The 18,749-nt window shown below is 36.3% G+C and overlaps 1 long non-coding RNA gene across 1 annotated transcript; it reads left to right on the top strand.

Moving 5' to 3' along the window:
* The first annotated feature begins 5,366 nt into the window (after positions 1-5,366).
* LOC146929323 (uncharacterized) lies at positions 5,367-7,755 on the top strand. Its single transcript, XR_015008256.1, has 3 exons — positions 5,367-5,708; positions 6,552-6,619; positions 7,574-7,755. It is a non-coding gene; the product is annotated as an uncharacterized LOC146929323 (long non-coding RNA).
* The last annotated feature ends 10,994 nt before the right edge of the window (positions 7,756-18,749 follow it).

Raw genomic sequence — 18,749 nt, 5'->3', positions numbered from 1 at the left:
TGTATTTGAAAAAGATGTTTGAAAGATTAAGAAAGTACAAGCTGCGGTTGAATCCTAACAAGTGTACATTCGGTGTAAGATCTGGAAAGTTGCTAGGCTTCATAGTCAGCCAAAGAGGCATTGAAGTTGATCCTGACAAAGTCCGAGCTATCAGAGAGATGCCGGCCCCTCAAATTGAAAAGCAAGTCAGAGGTTTCCTCGGACGCCTGAATTACATTTCAAGATTTATATCTCATATGACTACTACCTGTGGACCAATTTTCAAATTATTCAGAAAGAATCAGCCTGTAGTATGGAATGATGAATGCCAAGAAGCTTTTGATAGTATTAAAGAATACCTGTTCGAACCACCTATCCTTGTCCCGCCAGTGGAAGGAAGGCCTTTGATTATGTATCTGTCAGTGTTAGATGAGTCCGTGGGTTGTGTTCTCGGTCAACAAGACGAGACTGGAAAGAAAGAACATGCTATCTACTATCTGAGTAAGAAATTCACCGACTGTGAGACTCGGTATACAATGCTTGAAAAGACTTGTTGTGCTTTAGCTTGGGCTGCCAAACGCCTACGTCATTATATGGTGAACCATACAACTTGGTTGATATCCCGAATGGATCCAATCAAGTACATCTTTGAAAAGCCTGCTATTACTAGAAAGATTGCACGTTGGCAAATGTTGTTGTCTGAATATGATATTGTGTACAAAGCTCAAAAAGCAATCAAAGGAAGTATCCTTGCTGAGCATCTTGCTTGTCAACCTCTTGATGATTACCAGCCGATCAAGTTTGATTTCCCTGATAAAGAGATTATGTATCTAAAAGCAAAAGACTGTGAAGAACCACTGATCAATGAAGGGCCAGGTCCCAATAGCAAGTGGGGATTAGTCTTCGATGGTGCTGTTAATGCTTATGGTAAAGGGATTGGGGCTATTATTGTAACTCCACAGGGGCACCACATTCCTTTCACTGCACGAATAACTTTTGAATGCACGAACAACGTGGCTGAATATGAAGCATGCATCTTGGGAATTGAAGAAGCCATTGAAATGAGAATCAAACATCTTGATATCTACGGTGATTCCGCGCTTGTCATTAATCAGATAAAAGGTGAATGGGAGACCCACCATGAGAGGCTGATCCCTTACCGTGACTATGCAAGACGTCTGTTGACATACTTTACCAAGGTTGAGTTGCACCATATCCCTCGGGATGAAAACCAGATGGCTGATGCCCTTGCTACTCTGTCTTCCATGTTTCGTGTGAATCACTGGAATGACGTGCCCATAATCAAGGTACAACGTCTTGATAGACCCGCTCATGTGTTTACTATTGAAAATATACCAGATCAGGCTGATGAAGATGTGAATGATGGAAAACCTTGGTACTATAACATCAAACAGTTCTTACAGAATCATGAATATCCACTTGGTGCTTCCAACAGGGATAAAAAGACCCTGAGGAGATGGGCTAGTAGGTTCCTTTTGGACGGAGAAATCCTATACAAGAGGAACTATGACATGGTCTTATTGAGATGTGTTGATGAACAAGAAGCTGAGAAATTGATGCACGATGTACATGACGGCACTTTTGGGACCCACGCTACGGGTCACACGATGTCAAGAAAACTATTAAGAGTCGGCTATTACTGGATGACTATGGAGCGTGACTGCTACAGACATGCCAAGACATGCCACAAATGTCAAATCTATGCTGATAAGATTCATGTGCCTCCACATGCCCTCAATGTCATTTCTTCCCCATGGCCTTTCTCTATGTGGGGCATCGACATGATCGAAAGAATCGAGCCAAAGGCATCTAATGGACATCGTTTCATTCTAGTGGCAATTGACTATTTCACCAAGTGGGTTGAAGTTGCTTCCTATGCCAATGTAACCAAGCAAGTGGTAGTGAAGTTTATCAAGAATAACATCATCTGTCGATATGATGTTCCTAACAAAATCATCACTGACAATGGTTCCAATCTGAACAATAGCATGATGCAAGCTTTATGTGAAGAATTCAAGATTGAACATCACAACTCTTCTCCTTATAGACCTCAGATGAATGGTGCAGTTGAGGCCACTAACAAAAACATCAAGAAGATTGTTCAGAAAATGGTCACTACTTACAAAGACTGGCATGAGATGCTACCGTTTGCCTTGCATGGTTACCGTACTACAATGCGTAGTTCAACCGAGGCAACTCCTTTCTCTTTGGTATATGGCATGGAAGCTGTTCTCCCTCTGGAAGTGGAGATTCCATCTCTTCGAGTGATTATGGAAGCAAAGTTGACTGAGGCTGAATGGTGTCAAAGTCGGTATGATGAGTTGAATTTGATTGAAGAGAAACGCATGGATGCTATGGCTCATGGACAGTTGTATCAAGTGCGAATGAAGAATGCTTTTGACAAGAAATTCTGACCTCGAGAATTCAAGGAAGGCGAACTTGTATTGGAAAGAAGGATAAGCCAGCAACTCGACCCAAGGGGCAAGTGGACACCTAACTATGAAGGTCCTTATGTTGTCAAGAAGGCTTTCTCTGGTGGTGATTTGATCCTTACACACATGGATGTTGTTGAACTTCCGAATCCTGTAAATGCCGATATAGTCAAGAAATACTTTGTCTAAAAAGATGAAAAGAACAGCGTGGTAGGTCAAAAACCCGAAAGGGCGGCCTAGGCAAAAATGCGCTTCCCGGTTGATCGAAAACCCGAAAGGGCGATCCAGGCAAAAGTTAGGGACAAAAAAAATGAATATGAAAAAGCTCGCTGAGATTGTACGCAACTCAGGCAAAAAGGAGCGTCTCGATCAGCCGAAAACCCGAAAGGGCGGTTCATGCAAAAATGAGATTGATAATAAAAGACAAGTAACTATATCTGGCAAATCACCATCACCCCTTGGGGCATCTGCAACTGTCAATGATCGTCTTCATCAGAAGCTTCTGTACTTGTGAATTCAAAATTTCTATGAAATGTAGCGGTCATCGTGTTCAATGTACCACCAACCAATAAAATTACCATTTTACAAGCTTTGTAAATCCGTGGGGTTATGCCTTTGGCTGACTCTCACTCTTCTACATCAATTTGAGCCTGTACCTTTATTTGAAATTCAACTTTCTTTCTACTTTCAATGCTATATACAAAATATTTTCTTTCTATTTGATAATGTCAATGTTTGAAACAAACATTTTTGAAAATTGAAAAATCCTTCTTCTGTCTATTTTGAAAGCAAACCTGAGCAATAGGGTACATTCCAGTGAAACATGCATGAACAAATGTGTGTCAATGTCTATTTCAATACATGTTACAAGCAAGTTGTTCCCCAGGATGATCTGTGGTCAATGGCAAGAATGAAAAAACAGAATAAAAAAAAAGAATGAAAATGAAAAGCTCGCTAAGTCGAAAACCCGAAAGGGCGGCTTAGGCAAAAAAGAGCACCCCGCTGATTGACAACCTATGAAGGCAATTCAGGCAAAAATGGGGCAACGAAAAGAATTTATTCCCGGTGAATCGAAAACCCGAAAGGGCGGTTCAGGCAAAAATGGGATTGAAAAATGAAAGAATGGAAAAGAAAGAATGAAAATGATATGAAAAGCATTGACCACAGATGCGAACATCCAATGTTTACCCAGCACTGATACGCCCAGCAATGGCGACCTGTATCAAAGAATTTTCCAAGGTTCCCTCTTCTACAAGTTGTGTATATGTAATGTGAGATATTGCCCTCGGACATGGTTTTGATACGTCTCTCAACGACGGTCTCTCCAAAGGGGATTCCTGTGTATATGTTATAGCATGAGCCACTACGTGCCCAATCTTCCAATGCTTTGTCTGCCTCTGTGAAACTTCTCTGCCAAATTGTAAACCAATCATGCATTTCCAAGCATTCATACATGCATAATCATGCATTTTATGTGCTCACACATTTGATGATATTGTTATACCATACATATATGTTTCATTTCCAATCTCAATTTCAATTCAATTCAATCTCAACTTCCAATTCAATTCAATTTCAACTCTCAATTCAATGCCTATGTCTATGTCTCTGTTAAACTCTCAATTCAATTCCATGTCTATGTCTATGTTTGTGTCTCTGATTATTTTCAACTTTCAATATCTCTTTCAATGTCAACTTTCAATTCAATTCAACGTCTCCATCAATGCTAATCCACTCTCAAATTTGCTTGTGGGCCAACAATAATGGTCATGTCCGTCTTCAAATTAAGTCAATGTCAATTTACCCTCAATTTGTATCTTGATTCAAACCTTCAATGTATCTTGCTGTATGTCTTGGTATTGGTCAAGCGGCTAGTTCGATCCAAAGAACAACTTGTACCTGCTTATATGCCTGTGTTTCCGGTCAAACGACAAGTTCGATCCAAAGAACAGTTTGTACCCTGCTTATGTTTTGTTATCGGTCAAACGACAAGTTCGATCCAAAGAAAAGTTTGCATCTGCCTACATGTTGTGATATTGATCAAGCAGCAAGTTCGATCCAAAGAACAGCTTGTATCTACCTATATGTCTATGTTTTCGATCAAGCAGCAAGTTCGATCCAAAGAACAGCTTGCATCTGCCTTTTGTCCATATCTCTAGGTCAAACATCAAGTTCGATCCAAAGAACAGTTTGTACCTGCCTATCTGTTTGTGTTTTCAATCAAGTGGCAAGTTCGATCCAAAGAACAGCTTGTATCTACCTATATGTCTATGTTTCCGGTCAAGTGACAAGTTCGATCCAAAGAACAGCTTGCACTACACCATTTATTGTCTCTGGCAACACTTTTTTAAACAACATGTGAAAATTGTCGCCTAAAAGTAAGTATAGGGGACACTTTCTACCCTTTGCCTTTAACATTTTCACAACATCATAAAATTGTCCCCTAAAATACAATAGGGGACGCTTTTTAAGTGTAACTACGATTTTCTCTTTGCCACAATCCGTAAACGTCTCCTCAGCTGTCTTTGGGAACAATTCTCAAATGTCACTTTATTTTGAATAATAACATAATATTTTATCATGATAATATTATAGTAATAATAACTATAGTAGTCCCTAAAAAAACACATAGTAGTAATAATATTTTTTTTTGTGAAATCGGGTAATTATTATTTATAGTGATTGTATATTTTTTTGATTAAGATTTTTACTCTCCTTTAAAGAAAAGATTTTGTTTAAAAAATATATATTTTTGGTGTTTAAGATTTTACTGTCCCCACAAAAAAAGATTTGATATTTCTGCCCTCTTAGATTTTTTTTTTACTTCAGCGACAAAAGATTTAATATTTTACAATTATTATTTAAAATATATAAACAAAACCAAAAATCCTCTTTAAAATAAAAAAAAAAACATTCTGGAAATATTTAGTTTTAATTCTCACGCCCTTATCCAAACTTAGTTTTGTTTGAGAGCCTTTCTCTTTCCCCATTCACACACACCGCCATCAGATCCAACTCAGATCCACCACCACCGTCATGAAATTCAAATCCACGACAGTGTGAATCCACTTCGATAACACACACCGCTCCATTCACGCTCCGTTGACACACTGCTTGCTCCGACTCAGATCCACCGCCGTCACCAAATCCACTCTGGTCAGAGTTCATCGTCGCCTTCACCAGACTCATGAAAAATAACGGGTCCGTCTTTGCCGTCGGAGATTTTCATCAGAGTTTGGGTTTCATCCTCTCTACCAGTCGTATTTCCTCACGAGTGTATTTCTCTGAAAAATCATTTTTTTTATTTATACAATTATTTGAATCAAATGTTATCACTAATTGCTCATCTGAAACATCATTTTGTCACGTTTAATCATCAATTTTAAGTTTCATTTTCACAATAGATTCTTCAGTCAGATATTTGTGTGGTAATTTGTTACATGTGATGTTGATTTGTTAGGTCTGTAGTGGTTTTTAGTTAGTTTACTTCTCTGTTTCTTCTCTTTTCTCAATCAATTGTATATTTTCATTTGTTTATTTATTTATGGGTTATTGATTGCCTATGTTTTGTGCTGCTATCTTTGTGTTTGGAAATATATATCATTGATGTCTTGTCTATGTTTCCTGCTCAATTCTCATGATCATTTAGGTGATTTTTCTCATGGGAGATTAGTAGATAGTAGGTAATGTTCATATTTAATAAATCTAATTATGTGTGTTGTGTTTGTATATGTCATTTTTATTTTCACTATTGTTTCTATTTCCATAGTCAAGTTAGAAATTTAGAATTTACAATATATATGGTAGTTATAATTTGATCAACTTTTCATAGAAGTTTCATCTAATCTCAATTTTTGTTATTATTGTTATTATAGTATAAGATTGTTTTTCATTGGAGTGTAAAATTTATGATTGGACTAGTTATTGTTATTGTGCGGGCAACAATTTCCCTTGCTAAAGCTACCTCTTATGAGTGAGTACTTTGATTGGAAGAAAGTTTGGACTAGGTTGCCCAAAAACCAACACCTCTATGAAGTTGTTATAACTTATTATAATGCCAATAAGTTGTGTTTATTACATGCTACAAAAACCTTTTAATATTTATATTTAATCTGGCAGGGACATCACACTTTATTTTGTAATATGAACTTAGCAAATGAAACATGGGAGTGGTCCATCTTAAAGAGGTAAGTTTCTTGCATTACTCTTCAATTCTTGTTAATCAAATACCATTTAGTTAGTTTGACTCTTTCATTTATATGTTCCTTCCCAAGTGATACTTTCTTCCTAATAAGCATAACCCAAAAATTCTTTTCATGAATCCTACTTTTTACATGGTACCGTAACGTATGTAAACATTGTTTCTTGGTTACAACTTAGGCTAATATATATAAGTATGAAAGTAAGCTTATTTGAAATGGCATGCTATACATAGAAGGAAAGGAAGTAAATCTTTATAAGTATCCTCCATAATCAGTAACTTCTTTATTTAAAAGAATTTTGGTCCTAAGTGGATTGATGTGACCCACATATAGGTAGTACATATTTTCGTCATATGCTTGTGCTATGGATTCATTGTTCAATAATGAATAATGCAATGATGTTCTAAAAGCAAGGTGAATGAATTTCTTATTTTTTATTAAATTTTGGCTTAAATTAATTTATCGTAAAAATTATTAGGTGATTAAGATTTTTGATGAGCTTGTATAACCAAACTTTGGGATGATTCTTTTAGTTTTTGTCAAATAATTATTGTGTAGGACGCTATTTTTTAAAATAATAAAAACTGATATTGTTCTGACTATGTGGCTATCGAACTAAATTTAGACCAGTAATTGCAACTTTCGCTTCTGATTTGAGTGCCCTATGGCTTCATCAACATAGGTCCTGGTCATGGTACAAAGTTTCAACTTGCAGCGTTTGTTTTTCAGCATTGAGATCCACATTTTTGTTTAAGGTTTGACGTGATTTAGCCATTTCTGTTTTAACTTACTCTATGCATTTGTCATATGCTATTCTTTGTTGTTTTTGGAATGGTATGTGTTCATGTTTTGTCAAAACTTGATGCAGTTTATGAGACTAATCTTGGAGTTTTTATGAGATCAATAATGACGTTCTGCTTTCTTTGTTGTGTATTTTAGAGGCAGGAACTGCTGAGTCTGAATGTAAAGGAAGATGGAAATGATGACATGTATGGAAAGTGGCTGCAAATTTTTCTGCATAACATGAGAACTCTGCAATATTTTAGCTGGGTATAGGAGATTATGGGTTTCTAAAACCAGTTAAATGTGCAGCAGCAAGTGCTTGGTGATTGACAAAATGGGGGGGGGGGGGGGGGGGGGGGGGGGGGGGGTTTAAATGATATACTAGTGTGGTGCTGGTCTTTTGGCAATATTGTTTAACGGTGCAGATCAGGAATTCAAATGCACTTTTATTCTGTTATTATGAGCTATGTTTATCATTATAAACCTTTTAGAATCTTTTTATTGAGTTATTTGATGTTTTGTTGATATGTGATGGTTGAATCGTGTCTCTTGTTTCTCATCATAGTCATTTATATGTATGTGTTGTTTAAGCAATTTTGAGATGACTCGGTATGAATTTATTTGTGATTAATCAGCACCTTGCAAGGCATAGTTGACCCTTTTTTTTTTATAAAAGAAATAGTAGTCCAGTATACTCTCTTTTTTTTTGACAAAAAAAAGTAGTCCAGCTAGTATTTTTTTTTTTTTAATTTAGAAAAGCTTTAGGCAACGCTCTGAAAATGTTCCAAGGTGTGGGCAACAATTGAAAATCGTCCCCTCAGGCTCCCAGGAAAATCGTCCCATATTCCTGGACATTAGGCAACGTTTATTAATAGTGTGCCCTAAAGAGCGAAAAAAACGTCCCCATAGACAATAGGCGACGCTCGCATAGGAGACGCCTGAAAATCGTTCCCTATTCTTTTAGGCAACGCTTTTTATAGTTCTGGCAACAATTTTCAACTGTTGTTAAAGGGAATAAATGGTGTAGTGTTGTACCTGTCTCGTATTTCTATCCCCGGTCAAGTGGCTAGTTCGATCCAAAGAACAGCTTGTGCCTATCTTTTGTCCCCTGGTTTGTCTACCCTGTCAATGTCTACCTAGATCCCCAGTGATATGACATGCTTCGTAGACTCCAGTTGTTTGTCTTGCATTCATAATCAAAATGTTGCATGACATTCATATTTTTTTGAAAATCTGAGAGCGTATTTTTATGTCCAAAAACAGTGCAAGTGTTAATATTTAATACTTGCTCAAACTATTTTTTCATCTTTGATATGTGCCTATTACTATTGAAAGATTACCAATTTGCTATTGTTTTACATTAATATTTTACTCTGCTTTATCTTCCAATTTTGCTTTAAAAATCTTTTCAATTGTGACTTTGTCCATGATTTCTTGCATTTTAAATCATCCAAAGGGTCTTTCTTGTATTTCAAGTCATTTCAATTTGTCTCTGATCAATTGCATATTTCTCTGCATTTTATTTCAATGTTATTTGCAAAATTCATAAAAAAAGGGGTATTTTAATCATTTCCTGCATTCAAACTCATTCTAGTCCTTGAAAAATGTCTCTGGGTTCTTTCAATTTGTTTGTATAAATCCTTGTTTCAATTCCATGATAAAGTCCATTTTAAAAATTGCATTTGAGCCATTTTGAGTCATTTTAGTCCCTAGGGGCATTTTGGTCATTTCACATAAAATTTTGGCAGAGAGAGGCTACTTTAAAGTACCTCATCTTGTAATTGTTTCATTTTAGTCCTTTTTTATTTTCACTTTATGTTATTTTCAAAATTTGCATTTTTTTAAACCCATTTCAGTTTAATTGCATTTTAGTCCTTAAAGTCTTGTTATTTGCAATTTTGGTCCTTTGTTAGTTCATTTTGCAGATTTTTTGTCCAAGAAGTTAGTTACGCCACGTGGCACCATTATATTGGTCAAGCATCACACATGGCATCCTATAAATAGGTTCTCATGGTCAAAGAGTAAAAACAACTAATAATTCAATCATTTTTTCACAAAATCCACAAAAATTCACAAAAACTTTTTCTCTCATTTTTCCCTCCCAGAATCTTCATCTCTAACAAACTCCAACCACCACAATCTTCATCTTTAACAAACTCTTTCCACCACCTCTAACCTCCATAACCACCACAAAACCTCCATAACCACCACCTTCAACCTCCACAACCACCATAACAACCTCCATAACCTCCCAAATTCATCACAAACTCACCAATTCCACCAATTTTCACCAACTAACACAAAAAACCTCACAATCAAAAACCTCAATCCATCGCAAATCCTCACAAAAATCTCTCGAACTCATCATTGAAGGTGAAGAATTCAATGGCAGCACACGTCAAGACTTGAATTGATCCGAGCTTAAGCTATAAACCGGATTCAAGCACAAGTTCAAACGGTACTCCTCCATCACTGAATTCAATCGGTGACACGCACGCCATAATCGATTCACCGATTCAAACCGCAAGTCAGAGGTAATCTCGCGTTTATTGTTATCTGTTCTTCTTTCAAACTTTTGAACATCGGAATCTAGGTCTTTTTCTTGTTCCTTCTTCTTTGAATCGGATCCGGATCGGTAATAGGTGTGGAAATTGATTTCTAAAAACATGAAGGATTTTGAAAACTATAGAGATCTTGAATTCCGGCGTAGTGGTGACGTTTCCGGCCACCACGCCAGAGGAACAAGCTCACCGAAAACCTTACGAAGAAGAAGAGGCATCGCAAGAAAGAAGAAGAGGGAACTGTGTTTTGCTCACGTGTTTTCTCTGTTTTAAGGCTTTCATTCCATTTTTATCCCCTGCGCACTAGTCCACCATGTTACCATGCTCCTTACCTTCTTGCGACCGTTAGATCACGGGTTTATCCATTTGGATCAATCCGATGGTTCCTGTAGCGTCTGCTTGATCCAAGATCCATTTCCCCTTGGGCTTGGGCCTCTTTCTGCGCAGACCTTGTGTTCTTGTGATTTTCTTGCTAATCACACACTGCATCCTACTTTTTACACCCCTGACATGCCTAGAATGTTTTAGAAAATTCTCTAAAAATTTGTAGAGACTTCTTGACATTTTTGTGATGTTTTTGTATTGATTTTGCACTGAAAAACTTTATAAAAAATATTGATACATTTTCTTGTTTTAATTCTTGAATTTTATGTTAAAAAGCTTGTGAAAATGTGCATCATTTTGGCTCTAATTCTTGATGTATGTTTGTGATTGGTGATGTGTGAATTTGTGATGAGTTTGTTACTGTTTGGATGTATTTCTTGCTGCACGTGAACATGTGTGATTAGTTACTTGCTTTACAAGGCATATTAATGATTGATTGTGAAAATAAAATGGCAAATGCATCTAGGAGTGAATCACAATCTTGTAATTTGAGCATGAACCTCTAATTCTCACATTTTTGCTGCATTAAAACTCATTTTAAAATTGTCATAATGTGGAAGTTATGGGTCATGTGCATCTTGAAGTATTGTGATTAGTTCCTATTATATTTTAACACTTTATCTTTGTGTTTTGCCTTTGTTTAGTATTCTCTTGCCTTATTATTTTCTTCATTACATTTGGTGTTACTAACCCCTTTCATTTCATGTTTCATACATTCCATGAGCATATTTCATTCTTTAGTTTTAGTTCTATTTCTTGCACTTTAAATTTTGCCAAGACGTAGCATATAAAAACTAGGGATTCTTGTACTTTACCTTATGCTTTTAATTTCTTGCAAGACCATAGAATGTAAACTAGGGCATATGTAAAGGACGATGGACTCTAATGATGTACACCGACACAAGCACCGACACATGCACACACATCACACGGATACTTTAGATGTATGTTTAGGGTATGCATGCTTTAGATGTATGTTTAGGGAATGTATGCTTAGATGTATGTTTAGGAACTTTGAAACTTAGAAAAATTCTCTTTTCCAAAAGACATGAACAACTTCACTCAAATGATTTTCCAAATAAACCTTGGGATCAAAATCCCATTGAATTTTCCCTTTGTTTTCTTAAACAAAATCTTAATGAACTTTAATCATACTTAGACTACTTTTGCAAAATAACTAATTCCACCTCACATTTTTTTCAAATCTTATGCCCTTGAGGCCTCTCTCTCTCATTCTTCAAAATTCCATTTTCAAAATTAAAATCAACCAACAAAAACAAAAACATTTTTTGGAAGAGAACTACGATGGATTTGATCCCTTAAAAGGGTACGTAGGCAAGGAACCAATATTCCTTCAATTCCAATAAAACAAAAATTCAAACATCTTCTTCTCCCTCCAATTCTTCACTTAGTAAACTCTTAGGTGTAAATATCATTTTTCAAATAGCATTTAAAAATAAAGCGCGCGCGTAGAAAGTAAAGACGGTTCCTATAGGATACTATAGTCGTTATGGGTGCCTAACACCTTCCCGTAGCGAAAACAACTCCCGGACCTCGATTCTCAAGGGTTTTCCTTATTTTTCCCTTCCCAAGAAAAAATGAGATATCAAAGGTTAAAAGGTTCAAACTTAATCAATGTTTGACACCCGAAAAACCAAGATAAAACACTCACCTAGCAAGTTTCTTGTAGCATCATCAAGTCCCAAGCTCAAACAATGAAAACCCTAGCTTTTGGTTCAACAATCCATTCTTCAATTCAACCTCAAATCATCTTTCCTTTGATTCTTTACCATGAATAAACCATAGCTTGCACCATCTTCTCTTGTCATCATCAAACCCTAATTCCTTCATAAACTTATCTTGAGGAGAAAGAGTGGAAACAACCCAACCCAAACTCCCACAACTTGGAAGATCATAGAGGAACATAACCCACAAACTTGCCATGAGAAGAGGAAGACTTAGGAAGAATTTGTGGAAGAAAGAAGGAGAGAGGGTGGCGCAAGAGAAGAGAGAAGGAAGAGAAAGCTCTTGCCCAAAACCTAGAGAGAGAAAGAAGATTGGAAATGGGATATTTTGGTGTCTTTACCAAATAAATATCCCTTTCGTGCAATTACCAAATTACCCTTGCCTCAAACGTGTTAATTCCGACACTGATACTTATCTTGTTTTAAGCTGACATAACTTAATAAATATTTTCCATTAAATATCTGACGTCTGATACATCAAGCTGGTAAAATTTCGGTACTGACAGGCGGGATATTACACAATGGCTCAGAAAAGTGGAGGGAGAAATGGGGGAAAATATTAGGGTTAGAAATAGCTTTAGGGGTTAAGCTTTATTATATAAAATTTACCATGGTTTAGGGTTTATTTTTATTGAGAGAAACAGGTTTAGGGATTCGTATATATAACCAAAATATTTGCTTCATAAAAAAAAAGGCAAGAGGATTGGAATAAAATTAGTGCGATGCATTTTTTTAGATGGAATTTGTTATGTTAAATAATTGCAAACCTAAAAGTGTAGAAAATATTTGCTTAAAAAAAAGGAGGATAGGAATAAAAAAAAGGAGGATAGGAATTCAAAAAAAAATAATAATAAGGATTCGGCTGGCCAAAAGGAGGATATGAATTCAAAAAAAAAAATAAGGATTCGAAAAAAAAAAAGGAGGATAGGCATAAAACAAAAGGAGGATAGGAATTCAAAAAAAAAAATAATAAGGATTCGGCTGGCCAAAATTATAGCAAACTTGATAACAAAATTCGGCTGGCATTAATTAAGTAAGATGATCAATGGCTAAAATTGAATGGCGCCTAAATGTGCAAGATCCAATGGCTCAGAAAAGTGGAGGGAGAAATAGGGGGAAAATATTAGGGTTAGAAATAGCTTTAGGGGTTAAGCTTTATTATATAAGATATTTGTATGTTATATGAATATTTTTTAATTATTTTCACATGCATGGTCACAAAATTTATGCAATGGTTGGAAGTTGTAACACCCATACTAGACGTATCTAGAAAGTCTAGCACGTGCATTGAATTTAGTACTGGATACATTAAAATATATAACATAAAAACTTTGAATGAATTTATATACAACAAAACGCGTTCGTACATTATCAATACGTCATATCTTATCTTATTTACAATAAATACATCCTTGAGATCCATATTCTTCATGCTTCAGGTACGAACGAGCTCTTGCTGAAAATCCATCCGGTTATTACCTTTACGTCCATCCTGATATCTGAAACAAATAAGGATTGGGATGAGACATAATGTCTCAGTGAGTTCCCCGAAATCCTAGGCTATAGGTAACCTCAGGAGAAACCTACGGTCACCACGTGTCTACATTACAACCTGACGGTTGATTATACGTGTGTGGGCATGCTTTCCTAGACGGTAGTGCATGCTAGACCCGTCATAGGCTTATCTCACTTGTTATAGGCTTCACTTCCTATACGTGTCATGGCGGCCGAGGGGGATCTAGAACTGCATTGCCAAGAATACGCTCTACGTATCGAGGCCTATACATATCATGATCATGGCACGATTCTAAACTGGCCAATTAGGGGAAACCTAAGATCGTCATCGGTATCATAGTCTTAACTTGCTCTATTCCATGCCTTGTACTTGTCTTATAGCATCTAATGCTCTTGTTCTTGAACTTATTCATGCACGGAATCATTCTTGCATATCATAACATAATCATAAACATAACATGCATGGTCGTACATAAGTTTATTCATTGTTATGTTAGCGTTGAACAGACAATTATTATCTTGGTTCATTTTACGGAGAGCCCCGGGTGGAGTAACCCCGAGAACAATCCCATCATGACCGATGTACGTACATCAGACTCCCTCGATGTCGTACGGGTCCCTTGCGGCTTGAACCATTCCCCTTGAGTCGAGAACCTCCCGTATCCCCCTGACGTGGATAACAAGAGACACGAACACCGTCATGCGGTTATAAACTTAGTCTTGCGTGCTAGATGACATGCGGGTCCCTTACGGCTTGAATCGTTCTCATAATGAGAACCCCTTGTATCCCCCTGATGTGGATAGCAAGAGACATGCCACCTACATTGCATAATCATGGTCTTGTCGTTCATGTAGGATTAACCTATTCATGCTTACATGTTTACCTCGGAACATTGATCAATCCGATTAATGGTAAAGTCTTACTTGTTCATGCTTGTACTATCTTAATCATGGTGGAGAGATTAACTAATCAAACCACAACTTAACATGCTTGCTATCTTATTCTTAATCATGTGCGAAGAGAATAACTTCACGTCTTATCATTCTAGGGATCTTGCTAACTAGCTAGTTCTCGACAACTATGTCCAGGCTCTAGTTTTCCCTTGCTTATGGATAACTTGCTACCCGATTCATAACATGTTTCTCTCATATGCCATGCCTTACTAACATGCTTAATACTTGCTTCATTTCATCATAATCTTTCTTTCATTGATCATCATTTAAGACCTTAGTTTGAGGGGTTTACTTTTATGAAAGACTCCTTGAAGAAAACTTGAGCCGGAGCTTGTCAACATTACGCGAAACAAGCAAACAGTGCAAATGCACTGTCTACTCGCCTCGCGAGTGAGCTTGCTCGCCATGGCAAGTAACTGCTCGCAGCTGCGAGTTGGAGGCGAGCAGGACCCCCTGTTCGGCCTTCTAACTCGCTGTGGCGAGTAATAGCTCGCTGTGGCGAGTTATGACAGTCTAGAACATGTGAAAATAGTATTTTTGACCCAAAAACCTCAAACCAAGTGTCTCTAAGTATATTGGAACATATTTGATCATAGGAAACTTGTAAAACATTCATTTGGCAAGTATAAACATGTTTAGTATGCATGGCAAGAAAAAGGGCAACTAACATCTTACTTAATCCCTAGACTTTTCATAGTTTTCACAATATTCTAGCATGGCATAATCATGATCCCAAAGGGGTGGGAAAACTATCTATGGAACTCACCAAACAAGTTCTTGTAACAACTCCAAGCTCCAAGCTCAAACATGACAAAACTCTAGTTTGTGATCACTTGCTTCCTTTGCTCAAACCATAACCATCTTGTTATCCTTTTCTTGCAAACCATGACACCTTATCAAGCTCAAAACCATGCTCCAAACATCACCCTCAAACCACATACTCACACCTTAAACTCAAGAGGAACTCTTTGTGAGAAAGAGTAGTGAAATCATCCATTCCAACCTCATGCTACTTCCTTGATCTTGTTAAGTCCATAACATATACTAGCTCAAGCTTCAAACATAACCCTCACTCAACACCAATCAAACCCTAACTTCTTGAATCCATTCTTGAGAGGAGAAGGAGAGAAATCAACAAAATACATGCTTCCCTTAAGCTTAAAAGATCATGAGGAAACATAAACTAGAAGCTTGCCATGATTAGGAGAAGATTTGATGAATTATTGAGGTGGGGAGAGTAGAGAGAGATCGATGGTAGAAGAGAGAAGGAAGAGAAAGCTCTTGCCAAAACCTAGAGAGAGAAACACAAGGAGAAATGAGATATTTTGTGCCCAACACAAATAAATATCCTTTAAACGTGCAATTACCAAAATGCCCTTGCCTTAAGCGTATTTAATACGTCTCTGATACTTTATCCGTATTATGCTGACATGTCATAAATTATTTTCATTGACTTACTTTCCATAAATTTAATTCCTCTGGCACGATCAACAGATAATATACCGATGCTGACAGGCGGGATATTACATCCTACCACCCTTAAAAAAAATGTCGTCCTCGAAATTTAGAGATCGACTACCATTCATCATGACAAAAACTTACCATCTATGGTCTGAGCCAAACACTTTCTATTCATACATATGCAAAGGGTTCGTCGTATTATGTCCTCATCTTGTTTGTTAACACATATGTAACCGAACATAGCCTTCTTGATCTTAATATCGCTCAAACTTAGAGTTATCTTATCATAAACATGAACACTCAGGATTTGCCTTTTAACTGGAGTCCTACCGGAAACCAGGTTTGCCCTGCAGTGCTTACTTGTAACTTTAAAACATCTTTTCATGCATACATCTTATCACACCCGAACTAATGGGTAACTCATATAGCTTGACATAGAGGAGTGAAATCAAATTGGCACTTCATCTGACAAACTAATAACCAACGTTGTGGTTCACATGCTCTTGAAACTTTCTAGTAAGTCCATTTACACTTGCATTGAGCACTCTTAACCATGAATCCGTGTATCCCGTATGATATTAATATCATACAGACATTGTTGTTTCCTAAACGTATGCATACTTTCGAGTGCCGCCTCTTGTTAAATGATAACGATATGTGTCTAGCATCTTTTCTTGAAGAATTTTTTTTTCTTAAACTTTGGTATTCGGGTTCTTGGAACGAATATATACATGACTAAAATATTTTATCATTTCCATAACTGAATTTGTAATGGTACTACAGAACCATCAGACAAGTTTCTATATTTTGAAAAAGATTTTACAACTCGTTCAAAACTCGTCCACGACAAGTTGGTCCTGAAGTTTGTACATCTTAAGTGAGTTTACTTACGATGTATCTTATCAGTTTCGAAAATGTATAATTCCATGAGTTTAAAAAAAATAAGCATCGTTCCTAAGTTCCATAATACCAATCTTAGTTTTAAAAGTTATAAAATCATGGCTTGACATGTCTTAACAAGTATCGTTTTCACTCAACAAGTATTGCATACGAAAGTATGATTCTCATTGCACAAAACTCAAGAGTCGCATCTCCCTACATGATAACATGCTTAAACTTCGAAGGTGGATTCTTACCTTCTTAACTGATATACATACCTCATACACATGTTAATACATGACATAAACCGAGAAGATCCTTGACCCACTTGACATTAACTTATTCCTCTTATCTAGGGACATTAAACTTGAATCTTCACATAATCCTTTCAAGTATTACTTGAATATTATTACTACCTTCTGAATCTTACATGTTTTCCATTATCATTATTCATGCATCCTGACCAATTCAAATCTGGCAACTCTTGTCTTTTTCATCTTACTTAGGTGAAGACACATACTTAAAACTTTTACCTTAGCCAACACTGATTGAATAAACATCCATCCTTACCTATCATATCGAGAACTCCTCGCTTGTCTTATGATGCATCCTTGTTAAACTTGTGTTACTAACCGAAAATTCTTTCATACTAAAATTCCATGTTTCATGATTAACGATTAGATTCCACGGCGCTACTCTGATTCCCACCGGTTGGCTTAAACTAATACTCTAATCCATTAGAGCAATTGAGACTTCAATTCATGCTTAACACTTGAATACTTACTTCTTGAACTGTTCTCAAAATCTTCCATGTTGTAACCAACATCACAACCTTACACTTGTCTTGTAAATTCAAAGCTCATGATAACTTATCTTATGCTCATAATACTTGACTTGGGGGGTAAACCTTACGTTCTTGCTGGTTGGATTTACTTGCTGAGTATACATAACATACTTATTCCTATGACAATCTCATCTAGAACTTGAACATATAGCCTTGTACCTTCGCATTCTCGTATACTATATTTTGCCTAAAGCCCCCAACTTTAATGAGCACAAGGTTGCCGGGCCTAAAGCCCCCAACTTTAATGAGCACAAGGCTGCCGGGCCTAAAGCCCCCAACTCCACTCACATTAATAATCCTCATAATCTTATTTATTTCTAAATTAAATATATCTCTCACAAATAACAAATATATTTCTACACCAAATAACAAATATATCTCTAACAAATAACAAATATATTTCTACACCAAATAACAAATATATCTCTAACAAATAACAAATATATATTATTCTAGTAAATACCAACATATAACATAACAAAATATCACTCATCAAAATAAATTGACTAAATCATAAAAAGACATCTAATCTCAAAACTACCTCCAAATCTACTTACTCTAATAATTCTCATATTCTAATAAATAATAGAATAATGCCACATAATAAAATACTAACACCTCATATAAATAAATAAATCACATAAATAGACTCTAACTTAATAAAAATAATTAAATAAAAAGGAGGGCGTTACAACTCTCCCCAACTTAAAAGAATTTCGTCCTCGAAATTCAAGCACAATAGAAAATAAATTTAGTCATTACTTCTTCAAACAAAACACAAAAACCACATCAAGTTAGTCAGTTAAACATGATCACATAAAAAACATAACTACTAACTAGAAAACATGACGACACGACACAACGACTCATCTACTTGGCCGGACGGACCGACCTGCTCTGATACCAATTGTAACACCCCGTTTTCCCAACGTAAAAATTTCTTAAATAAAATCAGAGTTTTTCATCATAAAACGGAATGTCACATTTCA

The sequence above is a fragment of the Medicago sativa genome, chromosome 4 (genome assembly GCF_051527215.1).
Source record: "Medicago sativa cultivar Bolivia chromosome 4, Bolivia_mono, whole genome shotgun sequence".
Lineage (NCBI taxonomy): Eukaryota > Viridiplantae > Streptophyta > Magnoliopsida > Fabales > Fabaceae > Medicago > Medicago sativa.
This window is presented reverse-complemented; position numbering and strand designations above follow the sequence as displayed.